This window comes from Neophocaena asiaeorientalis, unplaced genomic scaffold, assembly GCF_003031525.2.
Source record: "Neophocaena asiaeorientalis asiaeorientalis breed wild unplaced genomic scaffold, Neophocaena_asiaeorientalis_V1.1 scaffold175, whole genome shotgun sequence".
NCBI lineage: Eukaryota > Metazoa > Chordata > Mammalia > Artiodactyla > Phocoenidae > Neophocaena > Neophocaena asiaeorientalis.
The window spans coordinates 1392771-1408839 of NW_020175390.1; positions in this window are offsets into that span (position 1 = coordinate 1392771).

The window sequence follows — 16069 nt, forward strand, 5'->3', positions numbered from 1 at the left end:
AGAAGCCAACACAATGAGAAGCCCACACACCGCAACGAAGAGTAGCCCCAGCTTGTTGCAACTAGAGAAAGCTAGAGTGCAGCAACGAAGACCCATCACAGCCCAAAAAAAAAAAAAAAATTCATTAGGAAAATTAATAAACACTAAAGGCAAATGGCATTGAAACACAACATTTCAAAACATTTCAAAATTTCTGAGACACAGCAATAGCAGTATTTAAAAACAAAATAGATATGTATTTTTAAATTTGGTTACAGTATTATATTTAATTTGTCAAGTTATTCAAGTTTGCCGAGGCCACTTCCAAACTCTGGTTTCTAATACAAAATGGTCAATTTAAAAGATCCAAGGAAATTAGATTTACAGCATAAATGAAGTCCTAAAATCATCTTTACATTTTTGTCCTTTTTAAGTGCTTCATCTGTCAATCTTCCTTTGTTAAAAAGTGTTGTCAAGCAGATTATAAAAAAAATAGCTGAAACTGGTTATTTTTAAAAAGCAATATAGAATCAAAAGATGTTCAATTTCTTGAAATTTTTGGTAGTCAAAGCATAAATTGAATTCTATATATTTAAAATGTAAAATCCACTGAGATTATGTGTGAATGTATCCTTTATACTTAAAGCATTAACTTTTAAAAGACTAGTTTTGAAAAAATGTCTTCATTTAAATTTTTATGAATTTTAACAGATGTTTTTAGTTATAAAATTTTGAACATGGAAATATATGCAATACATAATATTTAATTTAATTTGACTTTTATTTAATAGTAAACTAATATAATCCTGACAAAAATGTAATTACTAATTTCCTTTTCTAGTATTTTTTAAATGGAAACAAATAACTTCATGAATCTTCTATTTTAGTTAAAAATTTGCATACATTAAAGTGCACGTATGTTAAGTGTATAATTCAATGAGTTCAGATAAATGTAATCAAAACCCAATTCAGATTTAGATTTCCGTCGACCCAGATATTTCCCTTACATGCATTTCCAGTCAATTCCCATCATCACAAGTAATCTGGGGCCTGAGTTTTTGTTTTTGTTTTTTTAACACCATGGTATAATTTTATCTCTTCTTCATCTCAAAGGAATGTAATCATATAGTATATGCTCTTTTGTGTTTGTTCTCACTTAATGTAATTGTATGCACCAAAATGCATTCTATTTTATTGCTAGATAGTATTCCATTGCATATTCAAATCATAATTTATTTAGGTAATAAACTATTAGTAGACATTTGGCTTATTTCACAGTTTTGTCTATTTTGAATAAAACTGCAATCCTAGATTATGTTTCTGGTGTTTCCACCCAGTATAATTTCTTTTTCCTTTTGCTGGGTATTTGGTTTGTTTCCCATTTTGGGCTATAGGAACATCTGCAACATTCTGTAGTAGTAGTTCTGGATTTGTTTTTTATTTTGGGCTATATATTTAGGGATGGGAATACTAGATCATAGAATAGGTTTATCTTAACTTTATTTTTTAAAAAATACTGCCAGATTAATCCACAGTGTTCCAACCATATTATACTCATGAGAAAAATGGGAAGTTTCAGTTGTTTTCCAGCATTTCCAACTTATCTTGCCAGTATCTTTTACTTTATTTAGCATCTTAGTGTGTGGTGATATCTCACTGTGTTTGCACCTTCTTCATGATTAATGATGTTGCATATCTTATAATTTTCTTATTGACCACCCTTTCATTTTCTTTTGTGAAGTGTCCACTTTTTGGGCCTATTTGGGATCAATACTTGACTTCTAATTATTGATTTCTGAGAGTTCATTATAAATCTTATGTAATAGTTCTTGCTTAGATATATACGCTACGAGTATTTCCTTGACTTCATGCCTGGTACTTCATTTTATTAATGGGGTCTTTTGATAATAAGATGTTTTAATATGAATGAAGTCAATTTAGCAAATTTTCTTTATATTTAATGATTTAGGTATTCTCATTAAAAATCCTTACCATGAAGATATTCTTTGATATATTCTTCTGGAACTTTCATAGTTCCAGTGTTTGGGTTTTAGCATATGATCCATCTTTAATTTTAGAGTCTGACATATAGTAGGATTTGAGATTTATTTATTTTCTTTAGCATCCAAACACCAACTGAACTGCCTTGGCATCTTTGTTGAAAATAAATGTAGGATTATCTCTGGGTTTTGTTTTTCATTTCATTGATCTATGTGATTTTCCTAACACAGATACCACACTCTAGTGGTTATTGTAGCTTCATAGTATTTCTTAGAATCAAGTTTATTCATCATTTCAAGATTGATTAGCTATTCAAAAAAATTATTATATAAAAAAATATATTTTTTCATATATATTATAATCAACTTGTCCACTTATATAAAAAAAATAATTTGGGGTTTCTATTGTAACTGCATTAAACCTACAGATCAATTTGTTGAGAACTAACATCTAAATAATATTGAATTTTCCATTTCATTTGCCTTTTCCATCTCTCCATTTATTTAGGTCTTCCTAAATACTTCCTCTTAATAAAGTGTCCTGGGAAAGTTTTTGCATGTCCTTTGCTTAACATATTATTAAACATTTTATATTTTTGGATGCTATTTTTAATTTATTTTTAAAGTACTTTCTATTCTGGAAATAATTTCTAAGTTTTACTTCTAGTATCTAAAATGTAATTTTTTTTTTGTATATTGACCTCATATCCTGCAACCTTGCTAAACTCACTATTGATTCTAGTGGTGTTTGCAGATCCCATAGAAATTTCTTTGTAAATAATCATGTCATGTGTCAAAAAGGCAGTTATACATCTTTTTAACTGTTCTGACTGATTTCTTCTTTTTGCCTTATGGAAATGTCTAGGACCTTTAGTATTATACTGTACAGAACCAATTATAGTGGCTATTCCTTGCCTTGTTTCTTACCTTAGGACTAAAAAGTTCAATATTTGACCCATACGTATAATGTTGGTAAGTTTCACATAGTCAGTGGTCCCCAACCTTTTTGGCACCAGGGACCTATTTCATGGAAGACAATTTTTCCACGGACAGGGTTGGGGGAGCAGGGGGACGGTTCAGGTGATAATGCGAGCAATGGGGAGCGGCAGATGAAGCTTCTCTCGCTCACCTCCTGCTGTGCGGCCCGGTTTCTAACAGGCCATAGACCAGTACTGGTCCATGGATCCGGGCTTGGGGACCCCTGATGTAGACAACCTTTTCAAAATTAAGGTATTTTTCCTAGTTTGTTCAGCATTTTTATCAAGAATGTTATCAATTTTTGCCAAATGCTTGTTCTGTTGTAATGTGAAATTTTGTTAACGTGGGCATTCATTACATGATTATTTTCAAAGTTAACTGGCTTTGCATTTGTTGGCTAGAATGCAGCTGGTCATGATATATTATCAATTTAATATATTGCTGTGTTTGATTGGCTAATATTTGGTTAAGGATTTTTCTGTCTATTTTTATAAGGTTTATTTACCTCTGATCACTGCCCCTGCCCCAGACTTTTCCTCTAAATATCACTCTGAGATTTAGGTACTAGAGCTATGATGACCTCATAAAAAACATTGAGGATATTCTATTCTCTTGTATTTTCTGGAAAAGTTTATATGAGATTGGTATTAATTATTCCTTAAACATATGATAAAATTCACCAGTGAAGCCAGCTGGGGCTGAAGTTCTGAGAAGTATTGTCATTACAAATTTAATAATTAATAGACATAGGTGTCTTCAGTTTTCCATTTCCCTTACTTCAATATTACTAGGTTATGTCTTTAAAAAATGTCCCTTGGTAAGATGTCAAATTTGTTCCATAAATTTTATTATAACATTCCCTTTTTATCTTTGTAATGACTCTAGTACCTAGGATATCTTCTCTTTCATTCTAAATATTGGAAATTTATATTCTTATCCTTTTTATAGAGACCAGATTTGCCAGGGGATTATCAGTTTTATTAAACTTTTCAAATAATAAAACTTTTCAAATAATGAAACTTTTCTTTGCTCATTTTATTTATTTTAATTTTATAGCTAGCTATTTATATTTACTTCTACTTATCTTGGGTTTAATTTCCATGTTTTGTCTTATCCTCTAAAGACGAAGATTTAAGTCACTAATTTTTAAACTTTCTTTTTCAATTCCTTCTAATTTGTCCACTGTTTTAGTAGATTTTAGAGAAAAGAAAAGTCTAATAAGAATAACTTGTTCATGGCCATACGTATAAAATGTTTCTCTCTCAATAGATAGATACATAGATACATACATACATACATAGATACATAGATGGATCTCCCTCCCTTTCTTTCTCTCTCTCTATATATTTGCTCTCCCTTTCTTTATTTCTCTTTCTTTCTTAAGCTACTTTAATAGCTATAATAAATTATTTCTCAAGTGCCAAAAAATCCTACTGAAAAGTAAATTATGAAATATTTTGGTAATCAAAAATTTAGCTACAATATACATATCTGTAAACCTGAAATATTCTTCTAACATGGGATTTTGACTTGTGTGGATTAAGCCAAATATTAATTCAATAAGAAAAAGATTACTCTGTTTTATATTATTTTTGAAACCTTTAGTGTTATATTTGTTGTATAAGTAATCTAAGCCAAGGGATGTTCTAAATTAAAAATGCAAATGAGAATTCATAATGTTTTATAATTCTTTATGCTGCTAAAAACTTTGTTGATAAATAGATAAATCTGCCCACCAAATGAATAAGTTCAGTACTTTAATTTGCTGTGTTAGTAATAAAACCATATCATAATATAGTACCACATATTAATAACATTTCTTAGCTAGAATCTTAAAATATTTAAATGAATTTTAAAAGTAATCTAAGTTTCTCTAAGGAAAGAACACAAAATATGACTAATCTGGACATATTCAACTCTAATTAAGAACATTTATCACCAGTAACCTGATTCCTTTTCTTATAATTGCCACTGCATAAAAATGTCTGATCCACATAAATGTTCCATTAGTAAAACATTTTATTACTTACAAAAATGCATATCATAATTGGCTCTGTATTGTAGAAGACAGTGTTTTTAGTGAGTACTATAGTTATACAGTGAAATGTTAAAGCGGAAGTAGTAAACTGTTCCAAGTCCAATTACTTAATTACGGAATTAACACAATATAAAGCTAAATAATTTGCCACCTTCACTCTCACTGGTATTATAAAATGATATCCGAATGATTTCCAAAATAAGTAATCTGGCTCTAACAGTCATGAACTCTAAGTTGTCAAGTTACTGAATTCTTGAAACAGCTCATAACTATTTTTTTTACTGAATTCTCGAAACAGCTCATAACTATTTTTTTTTTTAATTCCCCATAGTGATAGTCAGTGCACCAGAGCAACACAGCAATATAGGAAAGCACAGATTTTAGAAACATTAGAATGGAAAAGGTTATTGTCTTTCTTTCATTCAAAAATTGCTGTTGTAATGACACAAATCTTTGAGATTTATTTATTTTGGTTTGCTTCAGAATTGACCTTATCAACTCATAAAGATTACACCATGTAGGATACTTTAGAATAATGCTTTGAAGAGTAGATCAGGATTACATTGGTTATGGGAAATTTAAGTTCAGAATTTACTGCTTTCAATCACTGTTTAGAACAGTGTTTGTAAAAAATTATATTTAAAACAAGCATATCTTTTTCTGGCCAAAGCAGTGTGATTTTTCTACTGAATTACTATTGTGTTGTAAAAAAATAATTAAGTGGTATGTATTTCAATAGTAAAATAATTATATAGCTGACAATATCAAGAAACAAGACCCATTCAATTACACATGTAATTCAAAAACCTTTGGCTTGTCTAGTGTAATGGAACAACAATAACAACAAAACCAAACAGTTAATCTAAAAATGTTTACCATATGTCTCTGTTTATCTCATATGTACTACTAGGCTACCTTTAAATGGAGGATATTTTACATAAAATTTCATTGGATAGATTAAATGTACTATCAATGACTTTAGAATGTGGATAGGAGAAATAATTGTTAGTGTCTTGGTGTTGTCTTACTATCAAGTTCTGGAATAATGTAGTGGTTTTAGTGGGTGTTGCCTATCTTTTTATATCCTGAGGTTAGAAGAGCTCTCAGCAATATACGGTGGTAACTGTACACATTCCAAAAGGACTGTTCACACTTTAAGGAGAATGAGTTGCTGTAGTATCCATCCTTCAAGATGACCTCTACTGATATTCACCTCCTGGTATTTATAACCTTGTAGTTTTCTCCCAATTTGTACCAGGGTTGGTCTGTGTGACCAATAGAATATGGGAAAAACTGATGCTCTGCCAATTTTGAGATTAGGTTATAAAAGACTGGATTCCATCTTGGCTCTTTCTTGCTCACCTGCTCCCTCTTTCACTTGGATTAGTCATTCTGGGGAAACCTGATTGGGAACAGCCTGATGGAGAGACCAGCATAGCAAGGAATGAAAGCCTCCTGCCAACAGTCAAGTGAGTGAGCTTAGAATTGAATTCTCCAGCTATTGTTGAACCTTTAGATGAGCATTGCTCCATCAGCAGCTTAACTTCAGCCTTGGGAGAGATCCTGAGCCAGATCACACAGCTAAGCTGCTCTAGTCCCTGACTCTCAGAAAATGTATGAGATAAGAAATGTTTGTTATTTTAAGCTACTAAATTGTGAGGTAATTTGTTAATTTGTTACACAGCAATATATAACCAATATAGTAGGGGAAAACCCAGCAAAGTTCAAATAATTCATTACAAACAATTTTAATGTTTATGAATTAAATAAACTTTAATTGCTTTCCCCTCATGCTCTGTGTCAGGAAAGTCAGGCACTATTGTAATTATAATGTTGTGCTTGACTCCATGGGATTTTGCACTTGAGGGTCTTCCTGGCATATTGTATTTTTAGGGACATATTTGATAATAATGTAAAAACATTAATATAAATGACATTACTAACCCACAAGCAATATTTTATTTTAAAATGTTCTTATGTTCTATCTAATAACCCAAACTGCTCATTGATACCACATCCTCTGAAGATAAAACATCTGTCATTGTTAAAATATTTGGTCTCTCTCTCGTCATTTTTGTCATGAATACTTATGAGGTTATTAAGTTTTTAAGTGTAAAGCATTATAAGAGTATTAGATTAATCCTGTTCAGCCATTAGTAATATATTTTGGGAGTTTTTAGTGTCATTTCAAGTTTAAATTATTCACCTACACACTCATCTAACATGCTTTCAAAGTATGTGGAAGCAAAGCAAATCTACTTGACTTAACAAGTGCTGACTGTGCATATGATGGGGGGGACATGTTTAGATGAGAAAAATAAATTAATATTCTTTAAGTATTTTTGCTTCTGACTTATTAACACTAGTTTCATGCTTTTAACATAATCTTATTTCTGGTCATCCCATCAAGTGTTATAATTAATGTAGAAAATATTAAGATACACAAAGTGCTATTATTTCTGTAGAAAATATAAAGACATTTAAGTTCTAAGGCAATATTACAAATGATCATTGTTTAAAATCTAAGAAAATTAGATTATTTTATTATCTTGACTTAAAATTTGTTAAGTAGTTCATCTTGCCATAAAATGATAGATTATATAGAGAAAAGTATTCTTTACAAATGAAGTACCTTAAATATTGAAGAGAAACTGGTAACTTATGAGTAATTGATTTGGGGATTACAAATTTGTTGTTCTCTTTTCATTAAAGTGTCAATCTTAAGAGCCTCTGTGAGGAATAAATTTATGAACCAACTTGTTAGATTAGTTTAAGTTACTGTACATACTTAAAATAACATAACCATTTTTCTTATAGAAATAACTCAATTATTTACTTAATCTGACTTTCTGTCAGAGTCTAAATAACGGTTATTTTACTACAACACAGGTTGAATGTTCATGCACAAAAGTGATTATTGTCATTAATTTTTTTAATTCACTTTTATATTTTATTTTGCTTAAGATTTAGAGCTTTCTAAATTGATGTTTTGTTTTGTCAGTAAAAATCCATATATATATATATATATATTAAATTTTACTGCTTAATAAATATAAATCCCAAATTAGTGCTGGCTGATTTAGTGAATTTGTGCTGTGCTTATTATAGTATAGCTTAAGATCAAGAAGGAATTAATTCTAAATTATTTCATTAAAAGTCATTCATTTTATTACATATTTTATACTTTTTAGTGGTTTGGGGAAAATCTGTATTTCAGCCATGAGCTTCAAGATTAAAATTCATTTTTAATGACACCTTTATTTTAGAATAGTTTTAGATTTACAGAAATGTTTCAAGACAAGAGTTTCCATACACCCCTTGCTCATGTTCTCCTATTATTAACATCTTATGTTATATTGGTATATTTGGTATGTTAACTGTGGTATATTTGTCACGATGAAAGAATCAACATTGGTACATCACCCTTAACATCAGAGTTTATTTGGCTTTCTTTTTTTCCCCATAATGATTTGTTTTGTTTTGTTTGTCCTGTGGCAGGATATCATGGAGGACACTACTTTACATTTAGTTGTCATGTTTTTTTAAGCTCCTGTGGATGGTGACATTTTCTCCTACTTTCCTTTTGATGACTTTTGACACAGTTTTGAGGAGGGTTGGTCAGACATTTTGTAGAATGCCCCTCAATTGAGATTTGTCTGTTTTTCTGGTGATTAGACCAGGGTTATGCATTTCTGGGAGGTAATATTAAATTTTAAATAAAATTTTCTAACTATACTATATGTGAAAATATGATGTATAATACAAATTACAGAATATAAGATTTATCATATCCAATGATAGTTATATGTTATATTGAAGCCATTGATTTATCACTCATTCATTTATTTAGTTTACAAAATACTGGGTTTTTTTGTTTGTTGTTTGTTTGTTTTTTTGTGGTACGCAGGCCTCTCACTGTTGTGGCCTCTTCCGCTGCGGAGCACAGGCTCCGGATGCGCAGGCTCAGCAGCCATGGCTCATGGGCCCAGCCGCTCCGCGGCACGTGGGATCTTCCCGGACTGGGGCACGAACGCGTGTCCCCTGCATTGGCAGGCAGACTCTCAACCACTGCGCCACCAGGGAAGCCCCAAAATACTGTTTTTTATAAAGAATATGGTGCTATATATGCAGCTATGAAGGGACGGTTATATACATACTAGCATTGAAACCAAGACTATTCATTTTAATGTGATGGGCTTTGCTTGTAATTGGTAAAACAAAGGCCTCATTAACCAGTACATTAGGACATTTTGATTTACCTCTCTAGATTTCCAGCTTAAGAGGCCATTACATTCTTAATGACCCTCACCCATGGAGGAAGTAGTTTTCCTCTCAAAGGAGAGTCCCTGAGTAGAGTTGTTTTCTTTGATTTATATGCCAACTGGATATAGTTAATTACAAAGTTCAAATGATAAATCCAGAAAAACATTATAGATATTGCTTTTTGATTTGGCAATGATTCCTGAAGAAGAGCTCAATACAATTTCAATTGTCAATCCCTATGAGAAAGATTTATCTGCTACAACTTTCTATATTTAAAAAAAAAAAAAAAAACTTACTCTGGTGATAAGATATAAAAATTGATTTGTCCAAGATGTTCTCTATGTCTGAGGATAGAGAAAACGTAAAAACTTAGAGGCAGATTATTCATTGTACAGATTAGCCACAGCTTCAGTTCCCCTGCTGTTGAGCTAGCCAAGGACTCTGGACTCCAGAGGAAGTTTGATTGTCCAAATTTGTGCGCTCCACAAACTTGATGTGATTGCCCTTTAAATGCCAAAATCTATTATTAGGTTATTCATGTGTTTGGTGTGAACATATTCCTACTTGGTTTAACCAGCAAGAACAAAACTAACTGGGATTGTTTGTAGTTTGACTGCAAACTAGGGAACTTTAAATTTCTATTATTCTCTTTTACTCAACAGTCTTGGTTTATTTGCTGTTTCTCTTTTCATTTTATAACAACTTTCCACATGGTTTCTATTTGTCCTTAATTACTTTTATAACTCTGCTTTACTGAAAAGGCTTAAAAGCAGCATTATCAGGGCCCTGAAAAGCAAAAATACTCCTTCCACTCTGTTCTGTTATTTCATGCTATTTTGAACCAGGAGCAAATCAATTCAAAGACTCTTGTCAAGGGAGACCAAGATGGCAGAGTAGAAGGACACGAAGCTCACCTTCCCCCACAAACACATCAAAAATACATCTACATGTGGAACAATTCTCACAGAAAACTAATTGAAAACTGGCAGAAGATCTCATATAATCAAAGCTTCAAGAAAGATCCCCATGTAAATGGGTAGGATGAAAAAGACAAAAAAAGGAATTGGGATGGGACTGGTGTCCCTGGGACAGAGCTGTGAAAGAGGAAAGGTTCCCTTGCCCTGGGAACCCCCTTTGCTGGCTGGGAGGTCCATCAGGACAGAAAGAGAGCTAGAAGGGCCTGGTCTCTACTCGCCAGGAGTGTGCACATGCTGGCTTGCTAGCAATCAGGGCAGAGAGAGACTGGCACTGACTGCTGCCATGTCACTGCACTTTCCAGACTGAAACACATGCTGGGTGGGGCTTCTAGCATGTTCAGCAGCTAGGTGCTGGAACTCAGGCTTAAGAGGACAGACCCTGGTAGAGGACTTGGTCCAGTGGCATGGAGAGAGCCCAGAGGGTCTGGAGCATGGTCTGGGCCTCCACTGTTAGTGTGCACAGGGAGGGCCACAGCTCTGCCCTAGAAGCCCCATTATCAGTGCATGCAAGGCAGGGAGCAAATCCACCATAAGAGCCCCACTGTCATCGTGTATGCTCACTGTGGGGCATGACTCTGGTGGTGTGGGCTTTGTGAAGGCCCACACAGCAGGGGTGGGGCTGATATCAGAGTACATTATCAGTGTTCCCATAGCGGGGGCAGATCCAGGAGCAGGTCCAGCAGCAGGTGACTTTGTTGGTGGGCACCATGGGTGGTGACCAGTGTCACAGAATCATAGTCCCTAGTGGATAGCCCCTGAGGAGGAGTAAGCAGCAGTCCCTTTCCCGGCAGGAGTGCTCCAGTCCCGCCTACCTCACACCACAGCTTGAAGCTGGATCTGGGGTGTACAGGCCCTGGGAGAGTCCTATCATAGAGGCAGCCCAAGTTCTAGCTGGCAGCCCAAGCTCCTTGAGTCATGCAGCCACAACACCCCAGCCCCCAGCACCAGCCTAGCACTAGGTCTGGGACCAACAGAAAGGGATGTGACCTTAGGCTGCTTCTGGACAGAACTGAGGATGCATGCAAGAGTGGTGCATAGGTTCAATGTGACTACATGGGCCTCACTTGCTTCAGTGCTCACTTCCTTGTGGACAGAGCACAAGGGCAACAGAACCTCCTAGAACCTGATCCTCAGGGGTTCTACTCCAACAGCTGTGGAGCAGACCCTGCCCCCAACAGGTCTATGATAGCCATAGATCAAAGAGGAGGCCCTGCCCAACCTCCAGTGCAGGTGCTGGTCACCACAACACCAATCACACCCAATATCAAAGGGATAATGGCCAGCAACTCTGAGGGAAGACGTGGTAGGAATCCATACCAAAAACGGCCCTGGCACCAAAAATATGGACTCACACAGTATGCACAGGGACATTCCCACATAAAAATACCCCTTTAAGACCACAAGAGATAACTGTTTCTCCTAAATTCATAGAGGCAGAGAAATTTAAGTAAAATGAAAAAGCAAAGGAACTACCCCCAAATTAAAAAAAAAAAAAAAAAGAGCGAGAGAGAAATCCCCTAAAAGAGCAAACAATGGAACAGACCTCTCCAGTCTACTAGATCTCCAGTTCAAAAAGGAGGTAATAAAAATGCCAGAGGAATTAAAGATTATCAATAGAAATGTAGATCACTGTACCAAGGAACTAGAAACTATAAAGAAAAACCAATCAAAATTAGACAACTCAATTGCTGAGATAAAATATGAGCTAAAAGTAATGAATAGCAGACTAAAATAATGTGTTATGAATAAGTGATCTAAAAGACAGAATCATGAAAATCACCCAATCAGAACAGCAGACAGAAAGATAAATGAAAAAAATTGAAAGCAACATATGAGGTCTATGAGATAATATTAAGTATGTCAATCTATACATATTAGGGGTTCCAGAAGAAGAAGAAAGACAAAGGGGAATCAAAAATGTACTTAGAAATTATGGCTGAAAACTTCCCTAACTTAAAGAAAGAAACATATCCAGGTACAGGAAGCACAGAAGTTACCAAATAAGATGAACCCAAACAAACCCACACCAAGACATATCATAATTAAAATGGCAAAAGTTAAAAAGAAGAATCTGAAAGCAGCAGTTACAAGGGAACCCCTATATGGTTATGAGCTGATTTCTGTACAGAAACTTTGCAGGTCTGAATCGAGTGGCAAGATATATTCAAATTCCTGAAACGGCATAACCTGCAACAAACGTCTAGGACCAGACGGCTTTACTGGGGAATTCTACCAAACATCCAAACAAGAACTTATACCTAACCTTCTCAAACTCTTCCAAAAGACTGAAGAAGGAACACTCCCAAAGTCATTCTATGAAGCCATCATCACCCTGATAATACAACCAGACAGAGACACTACAAATAAAAGAAAATTACAGGCCAATATCTTTGATGAATATAGATGCAAAAAACCTCAACAAATTTTTTGCAAACCGAATCCAACAATATATAAAAAGGGTCATACACTATCATCAGGTTGGATTCATTCCAGGGTTGCAAGGATGGTTCAATATATGCAAATGAATCAATGTGATATACCACATTAACAGAAGAAATGGCAAAAACCACATGATCATCTCAATAGATGCAAAAAAAAAAAAAAGATAAAATTCAACATCCACTCATGATAAAAACTCTCACCAAAGTGGGTATAGAGGAAACATAGCTCAACATAATAAAAGCCATTTATGACAAAACCACAGCCAACATAATACTCAACTGTGAAAAGATGAAAGCCTTCCTGCTAAATTCTGGAACAAGACAAGGATGCTTACTCTCACCACTTCTATTCAACACAGTATTGGAAGTCCTAGCCATAGTAATCAGACAAGAAAAAGAAATAAAAGGTATCCAAATTGGAAGGGAAGAGGTAAAATTGTCATCATATGCAGATGACATGACACTCTATATAGAAAACCCTGAATACTCCACACAGAAACTATTAGCACTGATAAACGAATTCAGCAAAGTAGCAGGATACAATATTACTATACAGAAATCTGTTGCATTTCTTTACACTGACAATAAAATATCAGAAAGAAAATGTAAAAAAAAAAAAAAACCCATTTAAAAATCATTAAAAAAAAAAAAAACCTAGGAATAAAACTGACCAGAGGTGAAAGACTTATACACTGAGAACTATAAAATACTGATAAAGGAAATCAAAGATGATTCAAGGAAATGGAACGATATCCCATGCTCTTGCATTGGAAGAATTAATATTGTTAAAATGGCCACACTACTCAAAGCAATCTACAGATTTAATGTGAACCCTATCAAATTACCCATGACATTTTTCACAGAACTAGAACAAATCATTTTAAAATGTGTATGGAACCACAAAAGACCCAGAATTGCCAAAGCAATCCTGAGGGAAAAGAACAAAGTTCAAGACATAGCCCTCCCAGACTTCAGACAATACTACAAAACTACAGTAATCCAATAACATGGTATTGGCACAAAATCAGACATGTGGATCAATGGAAAAGAATAGAGAGCCCCAGAATAAACCCACACACCTACTGTCAATTAATTTTCAACAAAGAAGGCAGGCAAGAATACACAATAGAGAGAAGACAGTCTCAACAGCAAGCAGTGCTGGGAAAGCTGGACAGGGGCATGTAAATCAATGAAATTAGAATCCTCCCACATACCATATACAACAATAAACTCAAAATGGTTTAAAGACCTAAATATAACACATGACACCATAAAACCCCTAGGAGAGAACATAGGCAAAACATTCTTGGGCGTAAATTTTAACAATCTTTTCTTAGATCAGTCTCCCAAGCAAAGAAAGAAAAGCAAAAATAAACAAATGGGACCTAATCAAACTTAAAAATTTTTGCACAGCAAAGGAAACCATCAGCAAAATGAAAAGACAATCCATGGACTAGGAGAAAATATTTGCAAATGATGTGACTGACAAGGGCTTAATTCCAAAATATACAAACACCTCATATAGCTCAATATCAAAAAAGCAAACAACCCAATCAAAAAATGGGCAGAAGACCTAAACAGACATTTCTCCAAAGAAGGCATACAGATGGCCAGCAGGCACATGAAAAGATGATCAACATAGCTAATTATTGGAGAAATGCAAAATCAAAACTATAATGAGGTATCACCTCACATCAGTCAGAATGGCCATCATCCAAAAGTCTACAATAATAAATGCTGGAAGGGTGTAGAGAAAAGAGAACTCTCCTACACTGTTGGTGAAAATGTAAATGTAAATTGGTGAAGCACTATGAAAAACAGTATGGAGTTTCCTTAAAAAACTAAAAATAGTTACAATATGATCCAGCAATCCCACTCCTGGGCATATATCCAGAAAAGATGAAAACTCTAATTTGAAAAGATACATGTACCCCAATGTTGATAGCAGCACTATTTACAATAGTCAAGACATGGAAGCAACCTAAATGTCCATCAACAGATAAATGGCTAAAGAAGATGTGGTGTATGTATGAAATGGAATATTGCCTTATCTATCATCATGATAATGTGTGTGTGTATATATATATATATATATATATATATATACATATATAGCTATATGTATATATATATATGTATATCAGAACCAATAAGAAATATGTATATATATGAGTAAACCCATCTTAAAGGTATCTACATAGTTTATTTAACCTTCTTCTATTAAATAAATTATTTTGAAGATGAGTTTTTAAAATTAAAGACTATGTTTTACTTTATATTGTTTAGGTCTAGCCAAAAGCTTCTCAAATACTTTACTGCCTTACCCAATTTAAATAATCTTTGATGTAGTTTCAGCTGTATTTTTCTCACTTTGTATGCGTTGTTTTATAGTATTTCCATTATAAAAGCTAAAATTTGGTAGCATTTTTCTGTAAAGGGGAGATCGTAAATACTTTCAGCTTTATGGACCACATGGTCTCTGTTGCCACTACTTAAGTCTGTCATTTTGGTCCAAATGCAGCCACAGACAATATGTAAACAAATTAGTGTGACCGTCTTTCAATAAAACTTTATTTGCAAAAACAGTTGTAGGACTAGATTTGGCCCGTAGGCTGAAGTTTCCTAACCCTTGTCCTAGATCATTTAAGAATGTCTTGCCTATAAGCCTCCAAATCAGGAACTTCAAAGATTAATTCTTTCCAGAGCCACAGACTCTAATATGACAACTGCATGTTTGATTTTCTACAATAGAGGTATACATTGACATCTCATGCTATGTAATCCTCATAGTACAAAGCATTCCTTTCAAAGTTCTTGATGTTTAGAGTACATGCCTTATTTTGGAGTTAACCATGTTAACAGCATAGCAGCATCCTGGAGTGGATGGAGCTGAAGGGACATATTACGGGAGTAATTTTTCACATAATGCCCTAGGGTTATCCATGGGAAGATGGTAATGACCGAATTTCCAAACATCGGTGGGGGACAGCACATCACAGGATAAGTAAATTGTTCTTGGCACCTGGACTGTTTACTCCCTGACTGGGAGAATCATTGCACTAGTAATGCTTTTCCAGCAGGCAGGTTGAAACTTCATGGAGGGCTGTAGAAGTTGGTGATTGCATTCAGCTGTGAGAAACAAAAAACTTGCTCATCATTGGCTTAAAGAATTATAGGCTTATTTTTCTTTAAACAATTAGGAGACTAAAATAATTTCAATGGCTCATGAGGGTCAGAACTGAGATTTCTGCAATTTTCTTGGTTTTCCTCTCAGCTTCCTAGTGATCAGGTTGCCTGAGCTCCAGCTACCAGGTTTGCATCCTAAGCAGGAAGAAAGTGTGAACAATAAGGAGCAAAAAGGGTGCTTATATTAAGAAAGCAATTTTTACCCCA